Source organism: Micromys minutus (genome assembly GCF_963924665.1).
Source record: "Micromys minutus genome assembly, chromosome: 18".
NCBI classification, from domain to species: domain Eukaryota; kingdom Metazoa; phylum Chordata; class Mammalia; order Rodentia; family Muridae; genus Micromys; species Micromys minutus.
Genome location: NC_137953.1, coordinates 12,156,375 through 12,170,274, shown reverse-complemented (window position 1 = coordinate 12,170,274; position 13,900 = coordinate 12,156,375).

The following is a 13,900-nucleotide window of genomic DNA, read 5'->3' as shown; positions in this document are numbered from 1 at the left end:
GTCTCTCCAGGTTCTTTTACATGCATTTGATCTAGTATATTATATGCTCCATAATTTTGGTGACATATCAGGTAGAGTGAAAGAAAAATACTAATTGTAATTAGAATGTATGTGATGATACTTGTGTAAATAAGTGAAGAATGATAGCACAATTAGAGCCACATATTCAGCCCATGAGTCACAGTTTCTGTGGGAGAAGCACCGAGACCTAGATGAAACCTTTCTTTTCTCCAAAGTTTGCAAGAGTATCTTTACAGAGACTTTAGCATAAATCTTGGTTTGTTAGAGCAGAAAGAAATATAGCATAAAAGAGAGCAAGGAAGCATTTTGAGGAGGAAAAAAAAAGACAAATAGCTTGTTTGTATGTATGTATTATTATTAGTCTTATCTTTCCTTTCCACCTGTGTGTGTGTGTGTGTGTGTATGTGTGTGTGTGTGTGTGTGTGTGTGTGTGTGTGTGTGTGTGTAAGAGAATAGTATAAGGGGAGGTAAGGGATTAGCAGAATGGGGGAGGAGAAAAATAGGGTACTGGAAGGTGTCAATGTGAGCAAACTACAATAATACAAGAGTATAAAGTGAACATAAAATCATTAGTTTATGTAAACTAAAATATTAGTGATAAAAATGTATACACTCTCGACTGGATTTGCATCCATGATAGGGTAATAAGTATTTTTAAATAGTGTAAATAAAGGGTATATGTATTCTTAGTCTCTATATAATATCAATGTCTGCATGGTTCTTTGGATAGTTAGTGTCACTCAACTGCTATTGCATGTTTAAGAGAGCCGATTGAGGGTTGAGTCTCTGTAAGTTATTTACTTTAGGCAAAAGCTGTGAGCTATTTTGTTGTGATGTTAGCAGCTATAATCTGTTTGTGTAGCCTTTGTTACCACTCCACTTTAAAATCCTGAGAAATGTCAATATTTCATGTCATGGTTCATATCATTCAAAGATACCCAAAACTTTGTGTAGGAACCACATCCCATGCCTCCAGAACCTAGCAGTTGATTTCAGCTTTATTACTGTAATTATGCCTAAGTTATGCCTCAGTGTTTGTGATCAACATCCATCCTTCAGATTTCAAATATATTGTTCTGACACTGAACACCTATTTTCAATCAAGATAAAATAAAAATACAGAAAAGGGACACACAAGTAAGTTTTTCAACAGGACAAGGTAGAGAAAGCTACAATATTTCAGAACTAGAGAAGCAATGTCTCCTTACATCTTAGCCGTCCCTACCTGCCTAGGATCTGATGGTACCAGAGGCTTTCACTTGCACACAGGCATAAGAGAAAAATCTCCATGGAGATATACATTACACTGATTCATTCATCACAAGAACCAAAAGCAAGTGGGAAAGCAAGCCAATCAAGTTGGTTTAGTTTTACCCTTCCAAATATGAAGGGATTAAATAAAGAAGAGCCATCTTGTTAGGCAGGACAAATTTTGGGGTTGAAGGTTTTGTGAATGGATGGATGCTCCCTTCCCTCCACTGGAATTCCTGCTGTGACTTGATGTCTCAGAGTGGTGTGGTACCTAATAGGGGAGTTTCCCCTTCTCTGAGGAGAAGGGGAAGTAGTAATGGGGGAGGATTTTTAAGGGTGAGACTTGGAGGAGAGGAGGGGGATAGGCTGTAATTGGGATGAAAAGTGAAGAAGTGAATTAACAACAACAACAACTACAACAAAGGATAACTACACAAGTGGAACTAGGCATGCTGTATTTGTGTAGTACTTGCTACAGCAAAGGAGTTAGTCAGTGTCAGCATCATTTGGAGTCAGACAATACTCAAGCCAAGCAACCTGGGGAGAATCTTCAGAGCAGAGAAGGGGAAGGCTCCAGTGTGCCTGATTGGCACAAGTTGGTGTGTACCTAGAAGTTAGGTGTTCTAACTGACACACTTAGAAACATATCTGATTGTCCATGGTTGGTCTGATGTTAAAAACAAGGAAAATTATGAAAACGAGTATTCAACACATCCTGAGCATTGGTTGCAGAGGTTGTGGTCTTAATCTATAGGGTTGGTTTGTACCAAGGTTATAGGCCAGGTCTCATTTGTCACTTAAAATCTAGCTACTTCTGCTTTGAGAACTTCCTTGGTCACATCAATGTGACTTAAGATCTTAAAATTTTCTGCAAAGACTTGGGACATATATTTGACAATGGAAGAACAACAAATAGCTCATAAATATCTAAACATGTCTGCTTCTATTTTAAAGCTATGCTTTACTTGGTGACTATAAGGGATGAATGATGAGAATATAATTTTATTTATAAACAATGATAGTTAGGATTGTTTAAAACATACAATTGCATGTCAACATTTATATGTCCAACTAAAGCACTGTGTTTAGAAATCTAGTAGGATAGGAACATATTCTTTTAGGTAGCTGGAAGAAGATACTTTTAGAAGATGTCGGGGTGGGGGGCAACTATAATAGGGATCCAGGAAGAGACTAGGCCAGGTGCATATTGGCATAGCTCTTCATGATGAGGTAATGACATTAAGTCTCTAATCCCTGCCCTGAACCCATAGCCCTCAGAGTAGAGACAGGCAGGCACAGAGCTCATGGCATTCCCCAGGTTTGAGTTCTGTTAATCTATATGGAAGCTTTAAAAATATTCAAAATCATTCTTAAGCATCAGACTAAGCAGAACAGGCCACAACTTGTTTATCTCTGTAATCACAAATCACATATCAAATTACCGAAGGCACCGAGAGAGGGTTTGCCAGTTGTGTCCAATGTGTTAATCCCCAAATTAAAAAAAAAAAAGAAAGAAAGAAAGAAAGAGGAACAACACTTGCAGTATTACAGTTTAAATAGGGTCATTTGTTCGACCAATGGCCAAACTCACCTTTTAGAGAAGACCCTTTAAAGTTGGAAATTACAGATTCCAGTAGACACTGAGATTCAGCAAAGTTTGAATTATCCCCCACCGTTTTTTTCTCTCTTACAACTTTATTTAATAAAAAGAGGAATAAAAATAGATTTTTAAAGGCATTTTGGCAAAACACTATATGAATATTTTTGTCAGTACTTAATTCTTTTAGAGGTTTGATAGCATGCATTGAAACCCCACTAGTTACCATAAGCATAAAGTACATGTAGGACAGAATGTAACATGGAAACAGTTTTCTTGGTGAGTATAGATTAAGCATAATAATCTTTGAATACCAAAAATTGCCATAAGGCTATATTATTAGCTCTTGCATTATTAGTGATATAAGGTCCAGGAGTACCACACTCCTAGAGGGTGCTATACATTTTTTTTCTTTTCCAAAGAAGGACTGAGGCTTTCAATTTTTTTTTTTTTGGCCTTTGTTTTTCTTGAGCTTCATATGGCCTGTGAGTTGTTTCCCCCCCTTTAAAGGGCTTTGACATGGTAGTCACATGTGAGTATGAACTAACCAATAAAACCCAAACTGGTACTCTTACTGAGTGACCCCATCAGGTTGTTTATAGTTTGGTTTTGCAGGAACTTGTGTTTTTCTGGTGCAAACAGCTCTTCTGATGTCTTCATGGTTTGGCAGAAATGGAGAAGCACACTTCATTCATATACCTGAGCCTGGTAGACAGACACACAGATGGCAACTGGCTTCACTTCCGAGTACCATAGGGATAGTACAAACACAAACCATAGGTTGAGCTTTGCAGTGACAAGTAATGCCTTGCATATTGAGGAATAATGACAAACATAGAGAATTATAGTATTTGATTTTCATTATTAATCCAAGAGGTTTAAGTTAGCTGAAAAGAGTGACACTGTGTTCTGTCACCTTGATGTTTCAATGAAGGGCTTTATGCATAGAACAAAATGCATGCAATTAGGTGAGCAGTACTTTTGCAGCTTCATATTTTTAGCACTGGAGTTACTGCTGGGGGAAACGGTGCTCCATTTATAGTCCTTTGTTTGTTTTCTTATTGTCTGCCCCTCAATAGGGAGAAGCATTATAGGTCTGTTGCTGACCATATGCATGAAATACACCAGTCCTTCCAGACAGTATCCCATCCTCCCATTGGGAGTTTTGCCACAGGTTAGGGTCCGTGGTAGTGGCTTAACCTAGTCACCCTGTAGTCTGAAAGACTAATCTCCTGGACACCTTCATTTCGCAAGGTCTCCTTCTAAGCCCTTGGTTTAGAAAGGGAATGAAAAGCCTATTTCTTATATTGTTGAAGTGGAAACTCTCAGCTGATTTTAGATAAAATGCACCACAACTGCAGGGACATGATTTATAAAACGTCAACAAATATTCCCCATTTCATGTCAGTGGGTTTGCCTAGTGTAGCCTCCTCTGTAACAGCAGGTAATCATTTTGGCTGTGGCTGCTTCTGGGAACAAATTCTCTTTCCATGCTGTGTGTAGTTCTGTCCTCTCCACCTGCACCGTAGGAGGACTGTTACATAGGATGGTGCACTGGCTGGTTTTGTGTCAACTTGACACAGGCTGGAGCTATCACAGTGAAAGGAGCCTCCGTTGAGGAAATGCCTCCATGAGATCCAGCTGTAAGGCATTTTCTCAACTAGTGATCAAGGGGGGAAGGCCCAGCCCATTGTGGGTGGAGCCATCCCTGGGCTGGTAGACCTGGGTTCTCTAAAAAAGCAGGCTGAGCAAGCCAGGGGAAGCAAGCCAGTAAGTAACATCCCTCCATGGCCTCTGCATCAGCTCCTGCTCTCTGACCTGCTTGAGTTCCAGTCCTGACTTCCTTTGGTGATAAACAGCACATGGGAATGTAAGCTGAATAAACCCTTTCTTCCCCATGAAGTTTTGTGCATGATCTTGGTCATGTTTTGTGCAGGAATAGAAACCCTGACTAAGACAGGTGGTATTTTATGAACCCAAATTACTTAAAAAATACACTAAGTAAAAAGGTAATCAATATGAAAAGGTAGCTGGAGGGCTTGAGACAAAGGTCTTTAGGCCGCTTCACAGTTAGTAGAATTCGTGAGTCAATCATCATATGATAGTTGATCTTAATTTTCAACTTGTTAGAATTTAGAATCACGAGGGGGAACAAATTTCTGACTATGGTTCTGTGGTATTTTCTAAGTTAATTTAATTGACGGGCTTGGGCTCTAGACAGAGTAGAAAGGAGAGCTGAGCATCAGCATACACTACTGTCTGCCTTGTGCTTGAGGAAGTACAGTGATAAAGCACCTCAGCCATTGACGCTTTCACTTTCTGACACAGCGGACTGAACCAGGTTAAACCCTTCTTTCCTTAGGATGTTTGTAGTCAGGCATTTTATCATAGCCATGAGGTAGACAAGAAAGATAATTAATGCAAGCCATGAGCTTGCCGTGGCTTTTGTTTGCCTTATATACTTAGGAGGGAACAACTTGATCCTATAATTATTGATGACAAATGAACAGACAGTTGAAATGCAGGAGAACAGGAAGAAGCATGACATGTCAGTTCCAGCTGGATTCAGAGAACATAAGTTGAACATTAGTGATTCAAGCAAGGAATGGAATTTCTCTAATATGTTATTAATGATAGCTATTAATTTCAGACTATACTTTTTTATGAACCATGTAGTTTGGATGTATTCAAAACTTCACTAATATCTTAATTTCATGCATCTAAAACTGGTGAAATCTTAAGTAACTGGACTAACTTACCCTTTAAATCAGGATAGAAACTTATTTAGAGAATTAATTAAATTTATTTTAATTGAGTAAGAAAGACACTGCTCAAAAGAGCATTAGAGAATTCGATTTTTGAAATCAATCATAAAAGGCTAAAATGATGCATTACTTCTTATATGCTATTTGTCAGACTTCCTGTAGTTCATTTATTCCATATTTTAGTCTATTTAACATTTCCCCTTTTATTTTGATACCCAGATGACATACTTGGGATCCCAATATAAAGATGCCAGGTCTTTCTGGATCCAAGATTTGACAGGGAGTAGTCATTTTTCCCCAATTCTGTTTTTGGGTGTAGTGCTTTGACTATGGTTGCTTGATATAGTTAGCCCATTATTTTGTTTCACATTCTTGTTATATATCTGGTTGATGTATCCACTATTGAGAGTTTGGCACTAAAGTTAAAAGCTCTAATAGCTGAAATGCTTATTTCTTCAGTTATGACAGATTTTATATCATTTGCTTTGGTTATCTGTAATAAGTTATATCAATATTTTTAATTTTTACAACTTTATTGCCACATGTAAACTTCTGTTTTATTATGTTTATTCTTATTTATTTATTATGTATACAAGATGCATACTTCTAATGTCAGTTTTCAATCTGTTTGTAACCTATTTATTTTTTTATTTCAAGTAAGACTGTTGTAGGCAGTATGTTGGTGGATTGTAACATTTTATCTACCCTGACAATCTCAAATTTAATTTTATTACTATAGATGTTAATATGCTTACAGCTAGAGTGACTATTGGTAGAAAGAGACTTAGTTCTATCATCTTGATAGTAGCATTCCCTTTGCTTATTAGCCTTTTTCCCCCTGTTTTTATTGGATATTTTTATTTACATTTCAAATGTTATCCCCTTTCCTTGTTTCACCTCCAGAACCTTCCTATCCTATCAGCCTCCTCCTGCTTCTATGAGTATGCCACCCCCCCCAAGTATTCCCTCCTGCCTCCTTGCCCTGGCATTCCCCTACACTGGGGCATTGAACCTTGGCAGAACCAAGGGCTTCTCCCCTTAATGTTTGAGCCACCGTTATACCCTTAGGGTTATCATGCAGTGCTGATTAATGATAAGGGTTTATCCATGTTATAGCTTGGTAGGCATGTTGATTGCTTCCTTCCTTTGGAAGTGTTCAAGATATCTTCTGGAACCATGAAAAATGCTTCCCATGGAGAAGGCATTCAGGTCAATTTCAGCTCAGGGGCTTGTGGGCCTTATTTATGAAGTGCATGGTTTCTTCAACAACAGGGCTTTAACGTCCATCTTAGGAGACCAAATAAGGGCAAGGGTAATAGTCTGGAATACTTGAAGAATCTCCTGTACAACCCTGACCAGTAATTCCAAAGAGAATTTTTTATACGTGGTCTTGAGGTTTTTGTTGAATGTTCTTTGACTCTTGGAAAGCACATCATCAGCTCATGTATGAAAACTCCAAATATTCAGATGTGAGTATATATTCTAGAGAAAACTGAAAAGTCCTAGAAAGTAAAAATGTATCCTTGCTGGGGTGGGGTTTGTGTAAGCATTCCCCAGGAGGTATATCATGTTATATATAAGCTGACTGGAGAAATGGGGGAAGATAGGGTTCTCTAATTAAGAAAAAAGGGGAGAGATAATAAAAAAGAAGGAGGGAAGAGGGTTAAATAAAATAACAACTTTCTGAAAAAATTATAAGGAACCATACAATTAACTCTCTGTGTCATAAAATATTGTGTCACATGTAATTCTGTACATAACTACACATATTTAATTTATATTTTATTTTTATGCATATGTGTGCTTCTATTAATTTATGTGCAGCAAATGCTTGCAATATTCATGGAGATCGGATAAGAGTGTTAGTTCTCCTGGAACTGGAGATACAGGCAGCTAATAGTGCTGAACCTTGGTCTTCTGAAAGTATAACATTAGAATTTGAATTAATTCAAACTCAGAGTAATCAAAAAAACCAGAGTCCTTTGTAAAAGCTGCCTCTGAGGATATAAAATGTTCCCACACTAACATTTTTTCAGTGCCTTTCTTACAGTATCTATGACTCAGCCTCCAGTAGAAATGATAAATATTTCTATATTCCATTGTATATGCTGAACTATGCTTTGTGACCATTGCAAGCTGATACCTACACTAATTATTAGATTTGCTGTTAAGCTAACTATGGGATTATTAATTTAAGGAGTTAAGTAAAAATGGATTTATTTTATAACCCCCAAAACATTAAAATGCTTTTTTATAATTGAATTTTAATACAATTTCTTTTTTGTGATTCTATGTACCTCATTAAATGAATTTTTAAATTGATTCTGAGAATTGAATCTGCAAGTGTCACCAGGCTACCATTGTGCTCTATGTACCAAAATATTTAAAAATTCCTGCCCTGAAATAACAAAAGAAAAAATTAATTTGAGCCAATGATAGCACAATTGTAATAACCCCTTGTCTTTGAGCAGATCTGGCCTCACTCTTTTTGATCATAGAAGATGCAAAATTGCCTATTTAGAATTCATTTCTTCTAAAGCATGATGTCACTTTCTTTATCAGTTCCTAAATTATTTTGAAAACAAAATATGATACCCCAAGTAAAGTTCCAATCCTTTAGCCTTTACAGTAACTTGTTATAATAATGTGTATTAATATCACATGTAATATAGAAAATATAAATTCTTGTTAGAAACACTTTAGATTTTGCAATTTCCCATGATTTGATCTTTTTGGTGGATATCTAGGCTTTAGTACAGCTTCAAATGATTGTTTACTGTTCTTTTAGCTCACCTTCAACTCCCATCAGTATTTTTGATAAGCAGATCTCATGGAGAGACCCATGGCTCCAGGTGCAAACGTAGCAGATGATAGCATTGTCTGCCATCAGTGGAAGAAGAGGCCTTTTGTCCAGTGAAGGGGTGTTTTCCCAGTGTAGGGGAATGCCAAGGCACTGAAGTGGGGAGGGTGATTGGGAGAGGGAGCACCTTCATGGAAGCAGGTGGAGGAGGAGGAAGAATGGGAGAGCACTGGCGGGGGATGGTTCGTGAATAACTTTGAAATGTGTATACAGAGAATACCCAATAAATAAATAAAAAAGAAATATTACTTGTTTCCCTAGGAATAACTTAGCTTCTTTGACTTTTGATAAGCAGCATTTCAGGTGAATCATTCTATGTTGACTGGCTTTATTGGCCTATATAGAAACCTAGGTTTATACTGTTTCCCCTTCTCCTTTTAACACTTCTTAACACTCATATTGGTCCATGACTAATGCATTCAATATTGGGCCATGACTTTCTGATTCCTCAAGCTTATGGGGAAAATTTTATCATGTCATATGTATTGTATGGTAGTGTTAGTTGTTGAGATAACTGACTGAAGAATCATCTGAGATGGGCCTCTGTACATATATGAGATCCTCTTGATTGTATTAATTAACTGGTATGGGAAAAGCCACTCATCGTCCCCTGGGCAAGAGACCCATGTGGGTATAAACTGGAAAGAGTGAACAGAATATATTCACTAGCATATATTCATTCACTGCTCCCTTCCTCTGACGGGGCATGCAAAAGTGACCAGATACTTCAAGCCTCTAGTTCCCAAGCTTCCAAAGCCAAGGCGCATCATAACTGTGAAGATGCCCTCATAACTGTGAGTTAAAGTGAACCTTTTAATTAGTGTCCTCCAGAGATGCCATTGTCAGAACATTTTATCATGCACCAGAAAGCAAAAGTAAAGCAGAAAGTAGTGATACACTTGGGCAGTTGCTGTGACAAGCCTGACTAGGTGGTTCTTAGGTTGCTGGGAGAATCCACTGAGTCATAGACATAGATCTTAATGGGCCATCTTGGTGGGAAGCTTGGAACACAGGAGTACTGAGAAAAGTGTGAACAGTGGAGGACAAACCTATGCAGTGTCATGGAGGTAGGGAGGGAGAAGGGATCTGAAAGAGGGGCTATTCATATGCTACATGGGACAAGAGTCTGGCTTCATCTTTCTTGTGACCTGAAATCTTGCAAGAAGCTGAATTTCAAGACAATGAAATGAGTGAAATGAGTCACTTCGATAGGATAGCATCAGTGTTGCTGCCGAGAAACAGCTGCATTTGTTAAAGAGATCAATGTTACTCAGGAGAAGCCTCCCATGATGCACTGGAAGGATGGCCAGGTTATTCAAATGGCAAAATTATGCTCCTGGGGGGCTCCATCTTGTGCAGATCTAAACTCATTTAAAGAACAGAAGCCCCAAACCGAAGGAGTTTTCTGCTCCTCAAAAGAAACTTTCTAGGAAAATATTTGCCAGAGTTAGCACACAGAAGCTGATAGGGCTGTCTGTGGTCTGCTGTGATTCAAGGGGTTGAGGCTATACCTTGAATTGACAGCTGAATTTGGCAAGTGTATGTGTGTGCATGTTCACATGTAGTGGGATGCACATGTATGCAGGTACACATAGAATCAAAAGAACGACTTTGGGTGTATTTCTTCAGGATCTATTCACCATTTTCTATTGTGTATTTATTTTCATTAAAAAAAAATTTACTTTGCTTTTGAAACAGAGTTTTCCATTCACCCAGAGCTTGCGAAGTAGGCTAGACTGGCCAGTGATTCCAAGGGGCTCATGTGTGTTTGTCACTTTAGTCTTGGGATTGCAAGGCTTTTCCACCACTGCTGACTTCATTTTTTTTTAATGTAAATTATTGGGATTGAACTCAGGTACCCATGCCCACAAGAGCACATTGTGGTCTGAGCTACCTCTCCAGAATCAGTTCTTTGAACATTTTAAAATTATTACTACTTAGACATGCCTCTACCCTCCACCTCTTTCAGTTACAGATTTCCATTCATTCTCCTGGCCCTTTGGTCCTCTCTCCAGTCTCTCCCTTCACCTGATCCTTAACCAACCCCGTTCCTCTTATTCTTTCTCCCACCCAGTTCCATCTCTCCATCTGCCTTTTACCACTGTTTTACTCCTCCTTCTAAGTGAGTTTCAAGCAGCCTTGCTTTAGCTTTCCTCCTTGTTTAGCTTCTTTGGGTCTGTAGAGTATAGCATGGTTATCCTGTACTTTATGACTAATATCCAATTATGAGTACAAAATATAAATGTTTTGTTGAGTCTGTGTTACCTTATATTTTCTAGTTTTATCCATTGGCTTGCAAAATTCATGATGTCCTTTTTTTAATGGCTGAGTAATATTCCATTGTACGAATGAATCACATTTTCTGTTGAATAGCATCTGAATTGTTTTCAGATTCTGGTTATTATAAATAGCTGCTATGAACATAATGAAACACATGTCTTTGTGTTATGGTGATCATCTTTTGGGTATATGCCAAAGAGTAGTATATCAGAGTCATCAGGTAGAACTATAGCTGATTTTCTGAGAAATTGCCATATTGATTTCCAGAGTCAGACCTGGGATAGATGAGGCTCCAGAGAATCTATGGGAGTGATCTTCGCTGAGACTAATAGCAACAAAGTTATAAAATTTTAAGTGGCCACCTCCAATAACCAGGTAGCTCCCTACCCCTGTGGAAGGATAAGACCACAAACCCACCCACAAGACTATCTATCCCAAATTGATGCTTTCTACAATAGATGCAGGGAAAAGATGCAAAGACTGAGGAAATGGCCAATAACTTGGGCCCAACTTGAGACTCATGCCATAGACAAGCACTAACCCTGACTCTTAATAATACTTTGTTATACTTTCAGACAGGAACCTAATATAACTGTCCTTTGAGAGGCTCCACCTATTAGCTGAATGAGGCAAATGCAGACCCATAGTCAAATATTGGACTGAGCTAGGGGAAACTTGGGAAAGAGTTGGGGAAAAAATTGACAGTCCCAGAGGGGATGTGAACTCCATGGGAAGACCAACAGAGTCAACTAACTTGTACTCTTGGGGGCTCTCAGAGACTGAATTACCAGTCAGGAAGCATGCACAGACTGAACATAGGCCCTCAACACATATGTAGCACATGTGTAGCTTGGTCTTTATGTGGATTTCCTAAGAACTGGAGCAGGGGCTATCCCAAAGTTTGTTGTCTTTCTGTAGATTCAGTTTCTAAAACAGGGCTGCTTAATCTGGTCTCAGTGGGAGAGACTGAACCTAGCCCTACAGAGACTTACTTGATGTGCCAGGGCTGGGGGGATATACACGGGTTTCTTCACTTTCTCAGATGAGAGAGGAAAATGGTGGATGGAGAGAGGGACTGTGAGAAGGGGCAACTGGGAGGGGATAGTGATTGGGATGTAAAGTGAATAAATAAAATCCCTATGATTTAAAGTGAGAATAAGGGAAGAAATTCTTATTTTATTTCACTCCATCCTGCCATAACAAAAAGACATCTCACACAAGACATGCTGATCTTCTATCTTACACTTTTCTGACCCTCTCTTCCAAGATGTGTCATGAATCTTTGGTGTAGGATTTATGTTGTAATTGCCTAAACAAAACCACACTGCAGTTGACTACCCCACAGTCCTTATTCTTTTATTTTGCCCTAGTGGATACCTGTAGTAACATCCATCTTCTGAAAAAGAAAGCTTCTTTGGTAAAGGTTGAGAGAGACACTTATCTATGGGGATCAAGTGCTTAAAATACCCCTAGGGGCTATATTGTTTAGAATAAAGTATTATGGAGTAAACTTATTCAAAAGAGTGAAAGAGTTCTACAAGGAATACTGCTTATCTCTGAAGAAAGTGGTTGAGAGTGGTGCTAGAAATGGAAAAACGTTCTCTGCTTATGGTTTTGTAGAGTTAATAATGAGCAAATTGCCATAAGTATATAGAATTAATACAACATAGATCAAAATCCCCAAGAAATTTTCAGAAAAAAATTTCAAAAGAATCCAGAAGTTCATACAAAATTACAGAAGATCATACACAGCCCAAACAATGATGGGTTAAGTGTCTAATAGGGACCTGGTGGCAATGTGACATTAGTGAATGTACTAAGAAGAATATAACATGCAGTTCCACTTTTATAAACACACTGGAGAAGAGAGATGTTTGGAGCCTTTGGAGATTGCTTATTTTATAGGTGTATAATAAGTATGTGAATGTGCTTATACTATTCAATTTAAAGAGGTTTATTGAGTCCCAGATGATGGCACAGGCAGGTTCTTACTATGTAATAATACAAGATCTAATGAAAGAGAGTAGTCTCCTGTACTCACGAGTGCAAAGTAAGTGACGCTTCATTATTCTTAACTCCTCTTCTCTCCTGAACTACATAACATCATGGAAAATTGCAAATGACCATATGAACCCAAGTATTGCAGATAATGGCAAAGGAGTGTGTGTGTGAGGTGGGGCTGTAATAAAAACTCACTGTTTAATTTTCATATCCAACATTACACAAATGTAATCAAATTATTGTTATATATAACCCCCCAAAGATTTCTTGTTATAAGTAGAGTAAAGTACAAAATATATGAGAACAATTACATGTGCTGGTGTCTGCCAAACACTCCAAATTCATGGCTACCTCTGTTTTATCTCTTACTTCCTTTCACCTTTACTTGGTTCGTCCTTTAGTATCCTTGTAACATTTGACACATACCATCAGTATTGTTATTGTTTATTAGTGATTGTTTAATACCTGTTTGTGAGGGAGTCCCATATTTGTTTGCCTTATGTAGTCTATATTTTGTTTGATGATGAATCCCATTACACAGGAAATACAATGTGCATTCCAGGCTTGCTAATTGACACAATTATTTTAAATAAAAATATGCCCTTTCTCTGATCTTGAGGACGTCTGATATTTTATCTAATATCTGGTAGATTACATCTTCCTCCTTTGCTCACCTTTATATCTTCTGTCAACTATGAATTGAATTTAAGACTCTTTAGGACATGGGATATTTTTGCCTGTTCCGTTATTTTACACAGTCACTGTTGGAATAACAGAGTCAAAAATTTTCTTACACTCATTCTTTTTTATAAAAATATGTATATCTTGAGAATTGACTTTTTCCCACACAACATTTTAAAAGAGATTGTGAAAATAATTTCCTCCTGTTTCCTTGCTGAGGCTTTTGTGACTTGGCCTCTTCAAAGCAATGCAAAAGCACTAGCTGACATTGATTGGTAGGCACTGGAGAGCAGAGAGCAGTTAGGAGACAAAGATTTTTGATAGAGTGCATCGTGTGGAGCTGATCAAAGAAAGGGCACAGAAAAGGTAGCCTTATTATTTTTTTAGCAGGCTGCATGTCTTGAGATTGTAGCAAACATTTCAAAAACATATCTGAGAAAATAA